Source organism: Micrasema longulum, unplaced genomic scaffold, assembly GCF_059751315.1.
Source record: "Micrasema longulum isolate JH-2025_06_02 unplaced genomic scaffold, ASM5975131v1 h1tg000260l, whole genome shotgun sequence".
Lineage (NCBI taxonomy): Eukaryota > Metazoa > Arthropoda > Insecta > Trichoptera > Brachycentridae > Micrasema > Micrasema longulum.
In genome coordinates, this window is record NW_028277464.1 from 1,788,014 (window position 1) to 1,805,944 (window position 17,931).

At 33.0% G+C, this 17,931-nt stretch overlaps 1 protein-coding gene across 1 annotated transcript in view; it reads right to left on the minus strand.

Annotated features, from left to right (window-relative positions):
• LOC148283147 (meteorin-like protein) overlaps positions 1-17,931 on the minus strand; it is a 185,969-nt gene that overhangs the window by 37,018 nt on the left and 131,020 nt on the right. The window lies entirely within an intron of this gene.

Here is a 17,931-nt window from a genome sequence, read left to right on the forward strand (position 1 = left end):
AGTCACAACGAACCAAATGTAAAGGAAACAAGATTTTGTGATTGTGCAATTTCCAAAACATCCTAACTTTTGAACCAAATGAGATAACTTCAACCTATAAAGAACTTTAAATGTACAGTAATGATTTGTTTGATAGTAATAGTACACATTAAAATAGCGTATCTGGGACTACTGATGTTTTTAGAAATAAAACACATCATTATTTCAACTTAAAACCAACCTTTTTACAACAAAGGTGTATTTCATGTTATAATTAACGTATAAAATACCTTGTTGCGAGTATATCTGCATTGTTAACTTCTAAACCGCTTAAAGTGGACTCCCGTGTTTCATCTTTTAAGGTACAAAAATATTACCTGATATTTCTTGGCTTTCAAAAGAGCATATTAAGTGGTAATACATATTGAAAGTATAATTATTTATGTTTACAAGTAGTTTCATACTGTTTTATTGCTGCTTCTCAGTTTCGTACGTTGTAACCACGTGTTAGGAATGTTAGGAAGCATTTTAAATGGGTGCAATGTGCAAGGCGAGATCATTCTGCTAAACTGCATTTTTTAGATCTGTTCCGATTCATTAGCAGGGCGTGCGTCACGTCGGTCGGTGGCTGTCACTAGTCAGGCCCTGTGTCCTAACACAGCCCGCATCGGGTGTCGAATTACCGACTAAATCATATTTTGTGAACGCCATGCGTATCCAAATATGTCATGACAGCTTGCGACACAGACTACTTGTGATTTTCTGATTTCTTGCAAAGGAATTATTAGGAATGTGGATTGATGAGTGATTCGTAATTTGTGTCTCCAAGTCTGCATTCAAGTCAGAGAAATTAAAGATATGTAATGATATAACACCATTTATTCTAATTAGATTGTGATTTATGCGTAATGAAAATGTATGAATAGTAAAAATACAGCAAGTAACATAGGCATAGAGCATAATAATGTTTTTTTTTATAAATATATGCCTTATTTATTTAATTCATAAGATTTTGAACGCATCAACATTTATAAAGAACATTTAAGTTTGTCATTGAAACGTCTCAGTGGTAGTTTGTTATTATTATTACTGAAATTGAAATTGAACATGTTAAATACTTAGGACTAACAATAGACATACAATGAACATGGACAATTCATATCAACAATTTAATTAGCAAAGTGGCGACATTATCGAATCTTTTTTTAAAAATCAAAAATTTTGTTCCAAAAACGGAAAAAATTCTAATGTATGAAGCCTTTGTAAAAACTAAAATATGTTATACGCAACTACTATGGGGAGCAGGATATCAAAATGACATAAACAGACTACAAAGACAACAAAATAAAATATTAAAGTTAATATATGACCTTCCCTATTTAACTGCAACTAGAGAACTTTTTAAACAACTCTTTCAACTAGAATCATTAAAATTTATCCATAAATTAGCCACTAATGTAATTGTAGACGAAGAACTAAAACTTGTAAAAAATTGTAGTCAACATGGACATAATACGAGAATATCAGACAAATACCATATCCAACTTTCTAAAACAAGACAAGGACAATCAAGACTAATGAACCAGGGATTGAAATTATACAATAAACTACCAGACAAAACTAAACAAAAGACTCAGACAAACTTTTCAAAAGACGTAAAAAATATTATTTTGAACAACAGAGTATGAATGAAAAATGTATATATTATTCTATGTAAAATGAATGTAATAATCCGTAAGGGTTTATAAATAAATTTTCAAATAAAAAAAAATAAATAATAAAATAATAAATTATATATCGCCATTTTCGTAATATAATACCTGAAGGGCGCTTTACAGTGATTTTATTAATTGACTTGAATTGTGTATTTTATAAATAAAAGACCCGTAGTAGGTACTTAAATCTAAAAATTCTAAAATTTATCTAAAACTTAATCTAAACCGAGGAATAACTGTTTCTTCGCTTTTTATTATAAATTTAAATGAAAATACATTCAATTTTATAGTTAAAATTCCAATCTACCAATTTGTGGATTTAAATACAACTCGTCTTTTATTTATTTAATTAAAGCACATGTTTATTAGCCGATTTTAAATATTAAAAAGTGTTCTATTTTATTCGATTGAATGTTTCAAGGGAGTAAAGAAATGACTTAACCAGCCAATGACAGATCGTAAGCCCGTAAACGACAATAAAAAATAAATATTTACAAACAATTCCACAATATCATTTTTTGCGACAACACTTTTAATAGTTATTTGTACGTCCCTACTTACCACAATATTTTCTCGCTTTTCCCCAATGCATTCTGTAATTAAATTATATTTTCGGCCAAAGCCAATTAGAATCCTAACATGAATAAACACATTGACAAGAAACTGAACAAACATAACATAAATATGTAGATGGTATTTAGTACTTTGAAAACACACGATTTACGCAATACGTATAATATAATATTTCGAACTTCTTCAATTCACACTGTGTTAGTAGCGAAGATCTACGAAAAGCGGGAAGATATATTCTAAAGAACTCCAAGTTGTGAGATATTTTGATTTATATCTACCAAGCTTCGATTACAACAACCCTTTCCTTGGCAATGCATCATATAGGATACAAATGATTTCATTTTTCTCATGAACTAAAACGGTTTATTTTGCTCTTTTCCAGTCAGTAGCTACATATGGTATAGTGGGCTGGGGAGGTTGCACGGCGTCGATCATGAATCCCCTAATAAATGTAAAAATAATAATTTTTAGAGAGATGCTCTGATGTCGCCTAACTTTCCCATCTGAGACATTGTTTCAATCTATGAAGGTAATGGACATTAGACGATTTAAAAAAAATCATTAACACATTCAGATCCCAGAGGAATGCTCGTACGAGGTTTTCTGTAATTTGAAGTATTTGATATCAAAACACGTACGACTTTCGCTCAGAGAAATTTCTTTTTTGTGACCCCAAGAGTGTTCAACGGCTTGGGTAAACACATTAAGTTCTCCAGGACGACAGCCACTTTCAGGAGAAGTGAACAAGTTTGGAAGAGACAATTGCAGGAGACTGCTGCGAGACATTGCGTAGATATATACACATAAGCGTGTTGTCCAGATGTTTATTAAAATTTGTGTTTACGTAATAATTTTTATTTTTAGTATTCTTTAATAATATGGATACTTACGCATTCCACTATGTTGTATCAAAACTCAACACAGGGCTCTTGGCCTCATAGACTTAGTTAATATTGAAATGTGTATCTTTATATGAATAGATAAATGAAAAAAGAAGAAAAAAAAAGTAAAACAGCATTCAGTTAAAACTGCTTTACCATATTTGTCATTCTTAAATGCATTATTACAATTCATATCAAGAGTATATTTTTGTTTGGGATTCCGAAGCCTTTCCAACCATCAAATATATGAATAAATATTTTTTCGTTCTGCCAACATAAAAGTTAAGTACATTGATAAATTTTGGGTTTTATTTTCTTTAAAACGTTAATAAAAGGGAAAGGAAGTTAATTATTATTAAAATAACACGAACGTTTTCTATTACATAATTAAAGCCATTGTGTTTTGAAAAACTTCTATTCAAATGGTTAAAATATTTGAATAACCATACACACACTAGGATCGCAATTGGCGAACCAAACGATACTCATTAAATACGAAATTTGAGCTTTTGCAAATAACGTGTGCGGTGTTACACCATCATAAGAAAACAGGGGTTCGCTTGTAAAAAGACCTGTCAATGCCAACAGACTCCTTTATTTCAATGGACGCCATGAAAAAAACACCTTTGGCAATATTGCCAACTGATATTTATGAGTGGTTAATGGGCAGAAGAAATAGGATCTGGCGACAGGACATGAGAGAACAGTAGGACGAGACGAATCTATTCCATTCAACCTTTTGAACTTCGTTTATTCCACACGTGTGGACTTTTGTTTTTCCGTCAGCTGTATGGACTTTGTCTAAATTCCAAATCGTCAGTTTAAATTTTTTAAATAAGGGTTATAATTATTGATTTAACTAAGACCATTTAATATTTTACTTACTTTATTTTTATTTATTCATATTTTACTCTTACAAACTATAAACAATAATAAAAATAATGTGACCTCACTGGGTTTACCCGTGCCGAGGACACTCAACAATATCCTTTTTTGAAAAATGTTTACATTTGAGAATAAACAAAGAAGACTAACTTAATAAACAGAGATAATAAACAAAAATATTCAGACTGTTTTAAAAACTACGTATATATGTACATCTATATTATTTATATTACAAAACGCTAAATGAAAATAACAAAAACCTAACATAAGCTATATATTTGTGGAGCAGTTGATTCAACATTGGTTTGGGCGAATGAGACAATCCATTTTACTTCTACCTAGCTCCAGTATCCATTTTTTTATAACCTTTTTAAACATTTTCTCTTTTTTAACACACGACTAATTTTAATCAAAATCCTTTAAAATTACATTGTAAATGTCGAAATTGTAAGTAAACAAGACAAAACTGCGAATGCAAATAATGCGAATATCATAAAACGAAAGGAAATGAAATAAATTTTTAAAGTATAGTGAAAATAAAAATACTTTGTTTTTTACGATGAACTATTTATTGAATTACCGACTGGTTTCGGAGCTAAACGTGCTGATTTATCAAGGTATAATAATTTAGAATAAAATAACATTTATTATTACACACTATTTTATGTTTTGAACAGTGTCTTATGTTATGAGCACGTGTAGCTCCGAAAGCACTCGGTAAACAAATATTTAGTTGTTAAAATACTGTTTAATTTTTATTTTAAGTGTTTAATAAATAAACGCAAAGTTGGTGCTTTGAATAATTGGAAAATGTTTAAAGTATGATAAATACTATCGTCGTGTTTTCTGGGTTAAAAATATAACTAAATAACGTGGGTGATTTTACCCGCAGTAAATTCAGGCTGAAGAAAAATCCCATTTTAATTTCGAGTTCTCGCTGCAGGGGTGGTATTCTGAACGCAAAAGCTCGCGAAGAAAACGCATTTTAACGCGTATTTATATTTACGTACTAAATACACCCTAACAGAGCGATCTCTTCGCACGCAATTCCGTTCAGAATGCCCAGGTACGGAATGCTAGAGTTTTGGCCATTCGACCAACGGAGTGGACTACTTATTTATTTATGCACGTAGAAGATCAATAAATTTGTGTCTATTTCAATTTCAGTTTATTAAAAAAATATCATAGATAAAATCCGCATAGTATAGGTACAAAAATTAACTGTCAATTTTATTTCTCGTTATTTAATTACATAACCCATACAACATAAGATTTTAATTGAATAATAACGCATATGCCTTAATATCTTATCAAATTAACATCAAAAGTGCTATTAAAACAATGCATCATAAGTAATAATTATGTTTAGAATAACAACAAAGGCAACCAGCAATCCAACGAATGAATTTTTATTCCATAGTAAAACAAGGGACGTACCTAGATAAGAAACTGTCATTATAATATTCCAATACAATAAGCAGTGAAAGACAGGAGATGGTGGAAGCGACTTGCTGTAAGAGATTTAATAAAGCCCGATTTATATGAATCAAAATAAGAAATAAGTATTTATTCCACCTGCCAGTCTGTAGCACTAACTATGCACAACATTCTTTCCTGTAACTATAATTCTTTTTTTTCATCTATTGATATATTTAACGCGCCCCTTAATTTATTTAAAAATAAATTAAGACTGATTCTTTCTGGCTGCGATACGATCCTACTTGCTATTAAATGATGCTCACACTTACACACACCTGAACACTTACTCCCACATACACACAAACACACCTATACACTTAATCTCATACAAATACACATAAACACACCCTTTTATTGTACCACAATTTAATATGTATGATTTTTATTTAAAAACTTCGCTGATCTGTCCTTAAACCGTATCTTTTTTATGTTATTATAATATGATTGACTGTTTGTTTCTTTGAAATAAATAAATAAAAACTGAAGAAGCTATTGGTCAGATTTTGGATTCGGAAAATATTCCGTCGTGTTATACATAAATCCTTTAATGCAGTGTTTTTCAACCATTTACAATACGCGACCCTTTACGAGTAGAAAAATAGATTAGGACCCCCCATATTATCATGATTATTATGGATAACTTATATAGCGCCATTTTCGTAATATAATGCCTTTTATTAATTTAATTGAAGCTTTTAAATTTGTAATTTAGTTAAAACAATTTATTTTGTTATGACATGCTACGGATTTATTCAAATGACTTAGAGAACAAGTGGGTTTTAAGCTTCTTCCGAAACATCACTTCACTCTCGCTGCCTCGCACCTCTGCTAGCTGGGAGAGCATTTCATGCCGTAGGCGACCGCACCGCAAATGCGCGTTCACCGAATTTAGTGCGCAGTTCGCGTAGAGGTATAATAACTTTTTCTCTCGCCGTAGACGTAGCTGGTCTAAGCGTAAGACGCCTATCAGCCAGTTTATCTGGAATGCATAGTTCCCTTAGATATTCCGGAGCAGAGTTGTGCAATTACTTATATAAGCCAACAGTTTGTACTCCACCCTCTGTGGAAAACGTAGCCAGTGTAATTCCCGAAATGGTGGATCGATATGACTGAACTTGTACTAACTTGAACTGTCCAGCGTTCTGTCCTGCGCGTACGAGGCTGCTCCCTAAACTGGGACAGGACAATACTGTCCTATCTATTGTATTGTTCACGTGCAAACGATACTATAAAATCTAGCGCTCCCCCAACCCCTTAGGATGCCAGGTTTTCATACCTCGCTATTTACTTTTTCTTTGCTCGTGCCCACGACCCCCTAAGCGAGGCTTCAGGACCCCCAGGAGGTCACGACCCACGGGTTGAAAAACACCCCTTTAATGGAAAGATTAAATTTAAAATTCTGGTCAATCTTCTGATCCACATAAAACGTGCTAAGTCTCCAATATGGAACAATGGACTGGATACGCCGGACCACACAAATCACTTGACATTCATGAAGTATGAATGGCACAATTAGACCGAGAACGCCCGAGGGTACTTTTTGCGATACATTTTAAATTGAACTTTGTCAACTGATGCGACGGGACGGAATGACTCTCTGAAAGACTACCGTAAAATAAATCATCATAATCATAATATTTACTAAATTACATTACTGTTATCATAAAATCTTAAAAAACAGTTATACGGTTACGAAGCGGATATTCCTCAAATTATATTTTCTTTAATACACGTTCGTAAGCACTTCAAAACGCTCTTGAAAGTTGATCGAAGTTCCGTTCAAAGGGGGTACTTTGCATTATCAGGGGTCACATTGCATAAATAAAAATTTAGAAGATATCTAAGGGATATCTAAGGGAACTATGCATTCCAGATGAACTAGCTGACAGGCGTCTCACGCTTAGATCAGCTATATCTACGTCGAAAGGAAAAGTTATTATACCTCTACGCAAACAGCGCACTAAATTCGGAGAACGTGCATTTGCATTTGCGGTCGCAGGCCCTACGGCATGGAATGCTCTCCCAGCAGAAGTCCGAAACTGTGAGAGTGAAGTGATGTATCGGAAGAAACTTAAAACCCACTTGTTCTCTAAATCATTTGAATAAATTCTTAGCATGTGGTGAAAAATTAATATGAAAAAGTACATTATTTTTCTTTAATTAAAAAGTTAAAATTAAATTAATATCTTTTTATAATCACTTTGTAAAGCGCCCTTGAGGTATTATATTACGAAAATGGCGCTATATAAGTTATGCATAATTATTATTATTATTATTATCTGCTATCGTTGCTATTTACTGTAACTCCTTGTTTCAACAAATATTCAACAGATATCACTTTTTACTCTTGTCTGTGGTGATTTTCAATTCAATTAATGCAGTTTTTTCACAATCTTCAACAATTTACATCATTCTAAAGTGAGTAAAGTTGTCTCATACGTTGAATTTGATTAAGTATAATAATTAAGGCTTTGAAAAATATCCGAAACCTTTATATGGGGTAACTTTTTATGTTACTTCACGTAAAATCTATTAAGAAATTGAAAAAAAACAGTGATTCATAGTCTCACCTCATTAGGACTTAGTTTGCACCATTTTTCTAAAAAATATCATAATCATCATTCCCTTTCCTCGCCTAATGGTGCATAGGACACTGCATTGGTACACCAATCGCAGCGTATCTTGATTTTTTTTTATTAGTCTTACGCTTTAGGTACCAGTCCAGGGACTATGAAATATTCTAGCGTAAAAACACTTTTTAAATAAATATTTCATATCAATCATGTCGGAAATCGAACCCGAGACCTCTTGCGTGGCAGGAAAACGCGTTGACTATTATACCACGAGGCCGACACGAAAAAACATAGCTTGTATAAAAAACTAAAAAATACACTATAGACCACAATAAAACATATTTACATATATTATATATCCATGCCATTTACTGTAAAAAAAAACACTACTCATCTACTCAAAAAAAATCTAGTTTCATGAAAAGATATACAATGTAACCCCAGTTAACGGTACTGCAAATGTAAAAGCAATAGCTGGAATAACACAATTTATAAAAGACTTCATCATGAAATGAATACAATAAGAATCGACGCTTTGTTATTTCAAGAAGGTACCTACTGTGTAATCATAATGAAGATGCCCGTTTGAGTGTATACAGAAGACACTAAAAATATCTCATAAGATAACAAAAAAAAATTGAATGCGATCATCATGAAATAACGTGCAATAAAAACTGATTTCACACATGCAGCGCAGAATCTGTCATCAAAACAGTGTACTCGTATGTACGGGCGTCACTCAAAAACTGCTAGATTAAAAACATCCTTCGTCCGTGCAATTTTCCGCACAATAAAGTCCAAAATGAATGCAGGCATTATGCCATAGTGCAAATGGTTTAAGGAACGCAATAAAAAGCTCGTTAGAATGCAAAAAATATCAAAACAGTTAAGCCGACCCATTTACTGTGACGTTGACAAGATTAGTCTAAAAAAAAATATTTTAGAGCAAGGCACAACGCATAAAACTGCTACACCGAATAATCGCCTGGGTCAGAACTCAGAGCTCGCTAATAATGGACATTCGTGACCGCCTCGGGGCTCCAAAACTAGAAAACAAAACCAAATTGCGCGGGCTTCAGATTACAATTTAGCCTCAAGTAGCGTTTACACGGGGACAATACATTATTGCCATGTCCCAGCATCGGACTTTTTGTCGTCGTGTGAACAGAAATTCATGGACGGCACATTAGACCGAGACATAGTCTCAGACAAGCTATCTCCGCAGGACAATGGAATGTCCCTAATATTGCGCGCAGCCGCATTGACATCGTGTTAACACGCACGGACAGGACAGTAGGACAAAAGCCGCTTGCTCAATGCGTGCGTGTTGCTCCCGTGAATTTTTACTTTTATTTGAAAAAATGCCTTTTTATTATTCAGTTCGTCCTCAAACAATTCCAATACATCTTGGTATAAAAAAGTATATTTTTCGCGAACTCTCTCGCCTTCCACACAGTAGCTAGGCTCTTTAAAGACCAGGGCGAGAAGTCGTTGACGGAGCTGGGATATAACAATATGGTCCTGTCTATTGTATTGTCTTCGTGTGAACCCAGCTTCACAGATATGGGCGAACATGAAATAAATATTATTAATATTATTTACGTGTATTAACAGTCAGGTACTCGTACCTCTAGCCCGTGCATAATTCACAATATACAATATACACACAATACAACTTTTCCTTAGTAAACGTCTAGATAAAGTGCTTTCTATCGACGTGATGCAATTCTTTTCATTCTGTATTCAAACAATCGAAGTGCTCAAAATGTTTCGTAAATTCGTTTTGAATTCAGAAGATCCTGAATCGAAGGTTAGGTGAAGACATTATATTGTTTTTGATATAGTGTAACGTAGTTTTTAGTAAACCAATATCATCATTCGTCACGAGTTTGGCCGGAACTTGGCATTCTACCATTCCAAATCTTGCACAATCGTAAATCGAATAAATTATAACATTTAAAATTTACAATCAGAAAAGCAGGCGTCCTCGGATACATAAATAAAATTTAGGTAAAAAAATTATCAAGGCGAGATAAAATATAATTTTTGATCGAACACTGCTCAGTTGTCAAATTTATCTCGTAAAGGCAGATTAAAATAATTGAATTTTATAGCAATATTTTATACGATTTTTACAAGTTAAGCCATTATGAATAATTTATCTAGAAGTATCTGATACCCGCCCAAGTCTTAGCCATTTTATCCACTCCAGTAGCTTTAGTCGGCGGTTCAAGTTTCACCAGATGAAACACAGTATACCACACAGTATGACTGACTGACCGCAGGTTTATCGTCCATCTTAAGTTACAAGTTACAATAACGATCAGTTGAATATCGAAGCATATAAATATCAACTAAACGCATTAAAACAAAATACTTCAAAATGCACTTCAAAATGGAACTATTGTAAATATTATAACAGTGTAAAAAAAATAAGTCAACTGCTATTTTAAAAATAAGCAGAATAAATATCATTTCTGCTGACTGCGGCTGCGAAAAATGCGTAATAACAATAATGTCCATTGATGACATCAGTTGTCAATGCGCATTATAAATCATTTGAGATTTCAGCTGGTTTTTATCGTTTTGTGCATCAGTCAACTACTAGGTACCTTAATTTTCTCTCAGAATGGCATAAATAGTCAGTATAAATATATCAGTTACATTAGAAATACATAATTTTACTTACCATATCGGCAATTCAAGATCATTTCGGTTTTGTTTTTCTGACCATTTTTGAGACCGATATTTAAATCTACCTTATTTTATGAAAGTAAAAATATCGCCACATGTCATGGCACGTGAACGTACACACTTTCAAGTATCAAAATATTAACTGTCGCTTGAGATCGTATTGAGCGTTTTGGATTATGTTTCCCATTTCAAAACGTCATATGGTCTTTGTGAGAAAATTTGACACCAGAGTTTTATTTATGAAAAGGCGCTTGAAAGCTAAGACGATTCGAGAAAGAAATGAAAATTATTCGATGGAAATCCGATAATGGGTAAAGAGTATTTAATTAAAATTTACGAGCAGCAGCAAACAACAATGTTTTAACAAGAGAAAGTGCGATTGTCGATTTTATTACTGTTTGTTTATTCCTTAATACCATCACGTTGTATAATTTACTTTAGATGTATAAAATAACCACACAATTAAAGTTTCTAAAGTTGAGGAAAGTTTTTAAATATTGATACGTAGATTGCGTAGAACAATATTTAGAACAACTTCGGCAGTAGAATGATTTTTTATTTGTGTAAACTGAACTATGCCTATCTATACTTGAAGCAAAATAATTTTGAAATATTTGGGTAAATTATTGTGTAAAAGATATTTCAAAACTTCATTATTAAAATATATAGAACTGAGTCACCATAGTCTATAAAGTATAGCTTGATTAAAATGACAGCTGCCAAACTAATGTCACTAGTGAAGGAAATTACTGATCACTGATCATGTACCGATCAAATCGATTTTATCAGTTTTTTCATGCAAACATGAAACTCTGTTTCCGAAAATTGATATAAAAACGAAAAAACAAGCCTATTATAATGCGTTAAAGACTAAAAAATAAGACATTTATACTTTTTTCAGGAATAACAACAAATGAATTAGTTTTTTATTCGATCGATTTACATCGATCTCATTGTCCCATCTCTAACATTTTTGCAAAATGACGTAACCTTGTAAGAATGTCGTTAATAATTAGGTTTATTTAGGTTTGTTTGGTTTTATAGCTGATTTCATATAATTATGTTGATTGATATGTGAAGCATTGTATTAAAAAAAAAATAACATGCCAGATACGAATGATTTTTAGTGCGTCCAAATAACTGACTCCTTAGACGTTACTACAAAGTTATGTCTTTACTTTTGCTGACAACTGTCATTATAATCAAGCTATATTTTAAGGACTTTTGGTACTAACTACCAATTAACTTTTGTAAAAAATATACATCTTTTTCCGTTGTCGATGGGAATTACAGTTAAATAGTTGAAAGCATGCCGATCTTTAAAATTTCCACGAAATTCGTTCTCGTGTGGCAAATGCCATCCTCGATTAAAACACAAAACACGCGCATTAATCTTTAGCAGCATCACTGATGCGATGAAAGGCAGATACACATCTTGAATCTTGGTAATTCAGCGTGAAACTTTTGTATAAAATGTCGTCGCATGACAGACAATAAGATGACGCTCGTAATAAAAATGGATATGTAAAGAGACGCAGCAATGTGATATAAATAACCATAGCACGCATTCACTCGTATAGAAACAAAGGCTTGTAAGTTATATCTTTAAATAAAAGCTCCAGCGTGAAAGGAATAAATTGATAGACCAATTTAAGAAAAACGCGGCCTTTTATGAGATTATATAGTGTAAAATGGTCAACAGTACATAAGTGAAAATAAGGTACCCACCCATGTATCAACGTATCAAGGTATCAAGGTACTTCTTACATATATAGGGGAAGAAACGCTGTATTGGAAAAAGTATCGACCCAACCAGATGTCAAAATGGATTGTTTTACAACGAGGCATTGGAGTCTAACTGTTCAGAAACTGCGAAACAAAAGGAAAACTAAACGAAGCCGCTGCAATTTACCAACATAATACCAATAAAGAAAAGAAAGAGGAAATTATAATTAATCATAAGTATCTGTGGCACAAAAGTACTATGAAAAGTACTCAAAATATTGTAATAATACCCAAAATATTGATAGAGCTAGAAACTTTAACATTGCCTTAAATTTGTAGGATGAAAGAAAAGTGAAAATCTAAATACGGTTGAAATGGAAATACTTTTGGGAATCAAAAGGAAGGAGCGAAAAGAAAAAAACGTATCATTAAATAACATTTTCATTAGTTATTTTACATTCTATTACAGTGATCTATTCTCATTTTCATCAAACCAGATTTGTAAAATGATTCAGACACCTTTGTCGCCTGATATCCAATTTTAATATCCTTGAACCTACCACTGAAAAATACCTGTTAACCAAAGTTGTTATACTTTTTGATAATTTACGCTAGAGGAATATCTCGTTATAATTTTTAATTGTATTCTTTAATCGTTATACCCGTATGCACAGACAAAACTTAAGGTGAGAAAAGTACTTTCTTATTTCAAATGCAGAGAATAACCCGAATGTGAAGACAATAGAATGTACTGTCCTCACCTTAAGGTTTGTCTCTGCATACGGGTATTAGTGTCGTAAAAGTAAATTAGACATGACTAAACATATATTTGTCAAATTGTCAGGACTTTGGCATCTTGAACAGTGAATTCGATGGATAAGTAGGAGGATACTTATGCATTATTTTTAATATAGTTTCTCGGGCGAGCATGCGGTCTATAGCGGTCTATCGATTGCCTGAACACAACCACCCCATCCAATTATACCATATTACGTTGTCACTGATTGGAAGAGTGCTAAGTACACCGAACGAAGAGTGCTATTATCATATACGTTTCTTAGATTATAGAAAACATAATACTTTAATTTGTCAGTCGTCTTGTCTATGAGAGATTTCTAGCGAAGTTGTTGGTCAACGAAAAGTTCCAAATAGTTAATGTTTTTTGCCAGCATTGAAATATTAATATTTGTAACTAAAAAAAAAAGGTCTTCTTATTGTTGATTTTAAATTTATCTCCGGTATCTTTAACTTTTTAAGTAGTCAGGTATGTAAGTCATTGTAGTGTAAGGTCCATACATAGTATAGTATTTTTGACTGCTCCGCGTCTGTGAATAGGAACAACCATAGCTATTTAGTAAATAAATTTAAATCTTTAAAGATATATTGAATTAACATACATTTATACATTAGTGACAGAAGGCACAAATGCAACATTAAGTGGTCTAAATATAGACATACATAGGCTTAAGAAAATTCAATTTTATTTTTAAACGATGAGGAAAGGAAAGCTAAATATATTTATATAATATATAGAAGACCCATTTAAATAGGTCTTCAAAAATATAAAAATGTATTACGCAGAATTGCGCAGTAATGCGTGTAGTGATCCAATTAGCGCATTTGCCGAGTCACAGAAGGCAGGAATTTAGTAATTGTTTAATTATCTCAAGTCTCAAGGAAGGAAGCGGTAATCGAAATAATTTCTCGCATTGATCGAATACAAAGGGCATTTCGTAAGGCACTCCGGTAACAGGCGAGTGTCCCTGCAACAGATTTATGTGCCTTTTGTTTCCAAGAGCGGAGCCCAACTAACGTCATAGCACTGAGCCAATTAAAATGAGACTTATGACCTATTAATATGACCGCCGATACTTCTGATCACGAATCAAGTGGAATGAAAGTAAGCGATAAACCGTCTGCAAATTGCAATCTCCGAATCCGATTCGTTAAAAAGAGCTCAAAGAACTGCCGAAAATGAAGAGAAATTAATGTGGTTAAGGTGGAGCTATGCACATTGCAAAAGTAATGTTTCAAAAATATCCGTAAATGTAATTTTGAGGCCAATGAATTTTAATGTTTAACAAAATGGTTATCCTCTGTATTTTTCTCGATGTCCCGGCGGATATTTTCACACGCGGAACAGTTCTGTATGTGAAATAGAACCAAAACCTTGAACGAGTGTTTTCGACTCAATAAACATCTCGTTTGCTCTCCGGTAAACGTCCTAAGGAAATCGAGTAGAGATGAGTCTGCCTCGTTGTGTAGTGGTTGACGTATTTGTCTACCATTCTTGAGGTCTTAGGTTCAATTCCTGGCAGGATTGACGTGAAACTTTGATTTTGAAATAATTATAGTGCAATAAAAATCAATACGGCGTATATTATTTTATTGTGCCGTGTGGATTTTTACTATTGCATGAAATGGGCCTATCAGTGATAAGGCGTCACATTATTTACTTGCCGCTATGTACAAGCGCTGGAAAGGCACCGCTGTTTGTACGAAAATGGCAAAAATCAATCAAAATCAAATCGAGGCAAATGTTTTTGTTAAAAAAATAATAATTACTTATAAATATTTTATACCACTTAGGAAAATATTATGCAAATGTCTAGGCTAAAAGCAAAGAAAGGTATTCGTAATCAATAATATTATATCTACTACTACTACCATCACGCCATTTCCCCGTAAGGGTAGGCAGAGAGAATGAACCGCCACACACGTCTATCCTGGCATACATTCCTAGCTTCTTCCACATCCATACATCTTGTCATACATGCCATTCGGTTCTGTCTGCTTTTGACATGACCAGACTTAAGATTTTGGTTTATCTGATCATGCCACGTCTTCCTTGGTCGTCCTTGTCTCACGTTACCGTTCATTTTCGCCATATATATTGTTTTACCATTCTTTCGTTGTCCATTCGTTTTACGTGACCCTAACCATCTCAGAGACCCTTTCTTAATCTTTTCAATTATACTTAACTCAGATTTACACTCTCGCCTGATTTCATCATTCGTAACCCTTTCATACGTTGATTTCCCGCACGTTCGTCTAAGAATATCTACTGTATGAGAATATCATACACAGGTAATTTATTTTCTCTAGTTACTAAAACTCATATGCAACCGAGACTTGAGGCCTGAGCTGAACGGGATGGAAACTATAAAAGCATACATGTTATCCGTGGAAGGATGGACTCTCATAATCTTCACAATAAATACAATTGAGGCATTCTAAACGTGGCTGTACAGGAGAGATGATGAAGTTTTAGAGTTATAAGACGTTTATGCTGGAACAATAAAGAATAAATAAAAAGAGATACAGTTTCAGGAGATATCATAGAGGTCAAAGAGGATTGGCCTACTCCTCGATTAAAGTGCACAATCTACGTCCATTATCCATAAGGACAATTAATAAGTACTCACAATATAAAATTGCTATTAAGAAATGGATAGTAGAGGTGGGTTGCACACGGATCAATGAGTGGATCAAGCCAAATAGTTAAATTTGTGTACTGTTTGTGAAATTTGGTCTATAGGTCTATATAAATTGGTTTTATTTTTAATAATTATTTTAGTTTATATTGCTTATTATCTTAATGATAATTACGTTTTTTTATTATTATTATTTTTACTTTGTTAAATAACTAATTTAAGGCATGTTTCACTTTTTGTAAAATGTTTCCCTAGGCACGGGACACTAGGTGAGGGAACATTATTCTGTATAAAAAAATAATACAAACATCGTAAAAGTATAAATAAATAAAAAACTATATATATAGTTTCATAAGTCCTATTGAATTCACTTCTTTACTATCTGACGGTAACTGTGAGATAGTAGACAGCTATGGGGATAGTGGATTATAGTCACAAGACTAGACACTATGGAGTAGACCCTACATGTACCTACGTAGAACTGTGTGAAAGGGAAATCACGCAGAGTCGTGATCCTGTGTGACACCACGCCACACTTGGGCTTTATGCACCTCAGAAACTGTTATAGACACACAATAATAAGCAGACAACATAGCAAGAAGTAATAATAGAACTGAGAACGTATAAACTCTTTGTTTATAACTTGGACTGCTTTGTTTCGGAAACTCAAAACATAAAGTTACAAATAATAATAAAGGAAATTTTATTAAAATCACTAAGAATAAAATAAACTAATTAGAAAAATCAGGAGTATACAAACTACTAATAATATTTCGAGCTTGTCCAAATTTTCGTAGACAAGGACTGGATTCAACTCCCTGGGGAGCTGTTTATATTAACAGATTACAACAGAGATGAAGAACTTTTTAGAGAAGGCAATATAGATAATAAAAATTGAAAAATAAAACTTTCAGGCGTTACCTAGTATGATGGTGAAATAATTAAATCACATGAATCTTACCCACATAAATAAAGGTTTCAGCTCTTTAACTTCACAAACATCAACAGATGAAAGAATTTAAGGAATATAGATGTTCAAATATGGGCAGAATGGTGAATGTTACACAGACGTGTAAAGTGGCCACTTAAACCAGCCAATGACAGGTCATAAGCCCTGTAGATGCCTGGACTTCTACATTGCCTTCTCTAAAAAGTTCTTCATCTCTGTTGTAATCTGTTCATCACGGTCATTTAAAATGAGAATAAAAGAACACATGGGATGCCTAAATAATAACAATTTTTCGGAATTTTCTGAACACATTTACACATAATCATTCATTTAATTTTGAAGATGGAATAGAAATATTACATGTCAATATTAAGACTCATCAATTAAATAATTTGGAAATCCTCGAAATCAAAAAAGCCGTCTAACAAAATTTCAACATTATAAATAATCAATTAAATTTAAGTAAAAGTCCTACTAAAAAATTTTTCATCAGAGCGGGAAAACATCGATAAGGGAATATGGAAGTCTAGGCATTTACAGAGCTTATGACCTGTCATTGGCTGGTTTAAGTGGCCACTTTACACACTGGGTAACATTTACCATATAAAATATAAAATTGGAAAATTGTTTTCAAGCGCAGCCTAGTAGGTGATTTGGTTCAGCCGGATAAATCTCACCCCCATGATAAAGGTTTCAGCTCTTTTACTTCACAAAAGTCAACAGATGGAAGAGTTGAGGGATAATTAATATAGCACATAAATTTAAAATTGACAAACAAAGACAAACTTGTGATTAGCATGAAACAACCAAATTAAAGTATTAAAGAATTATCGAAGAGTTTCCAACTTAAATCCAGTCCTACCCCCTCTCTTTAAAATAGATTTTGGCCTTGAGAGCTTAGTAAACTTTATAGAATTCTAGGTTTAACCCGCATCTTTACTCACGTGGTATTAGGGTAAAATTAGTTAGATAATTAATTAGTTTTGTCGTTTAGCAATGAGAATTTTCCAGAAGGAATGATATATCTTTTTGGGGCAGAAAGTA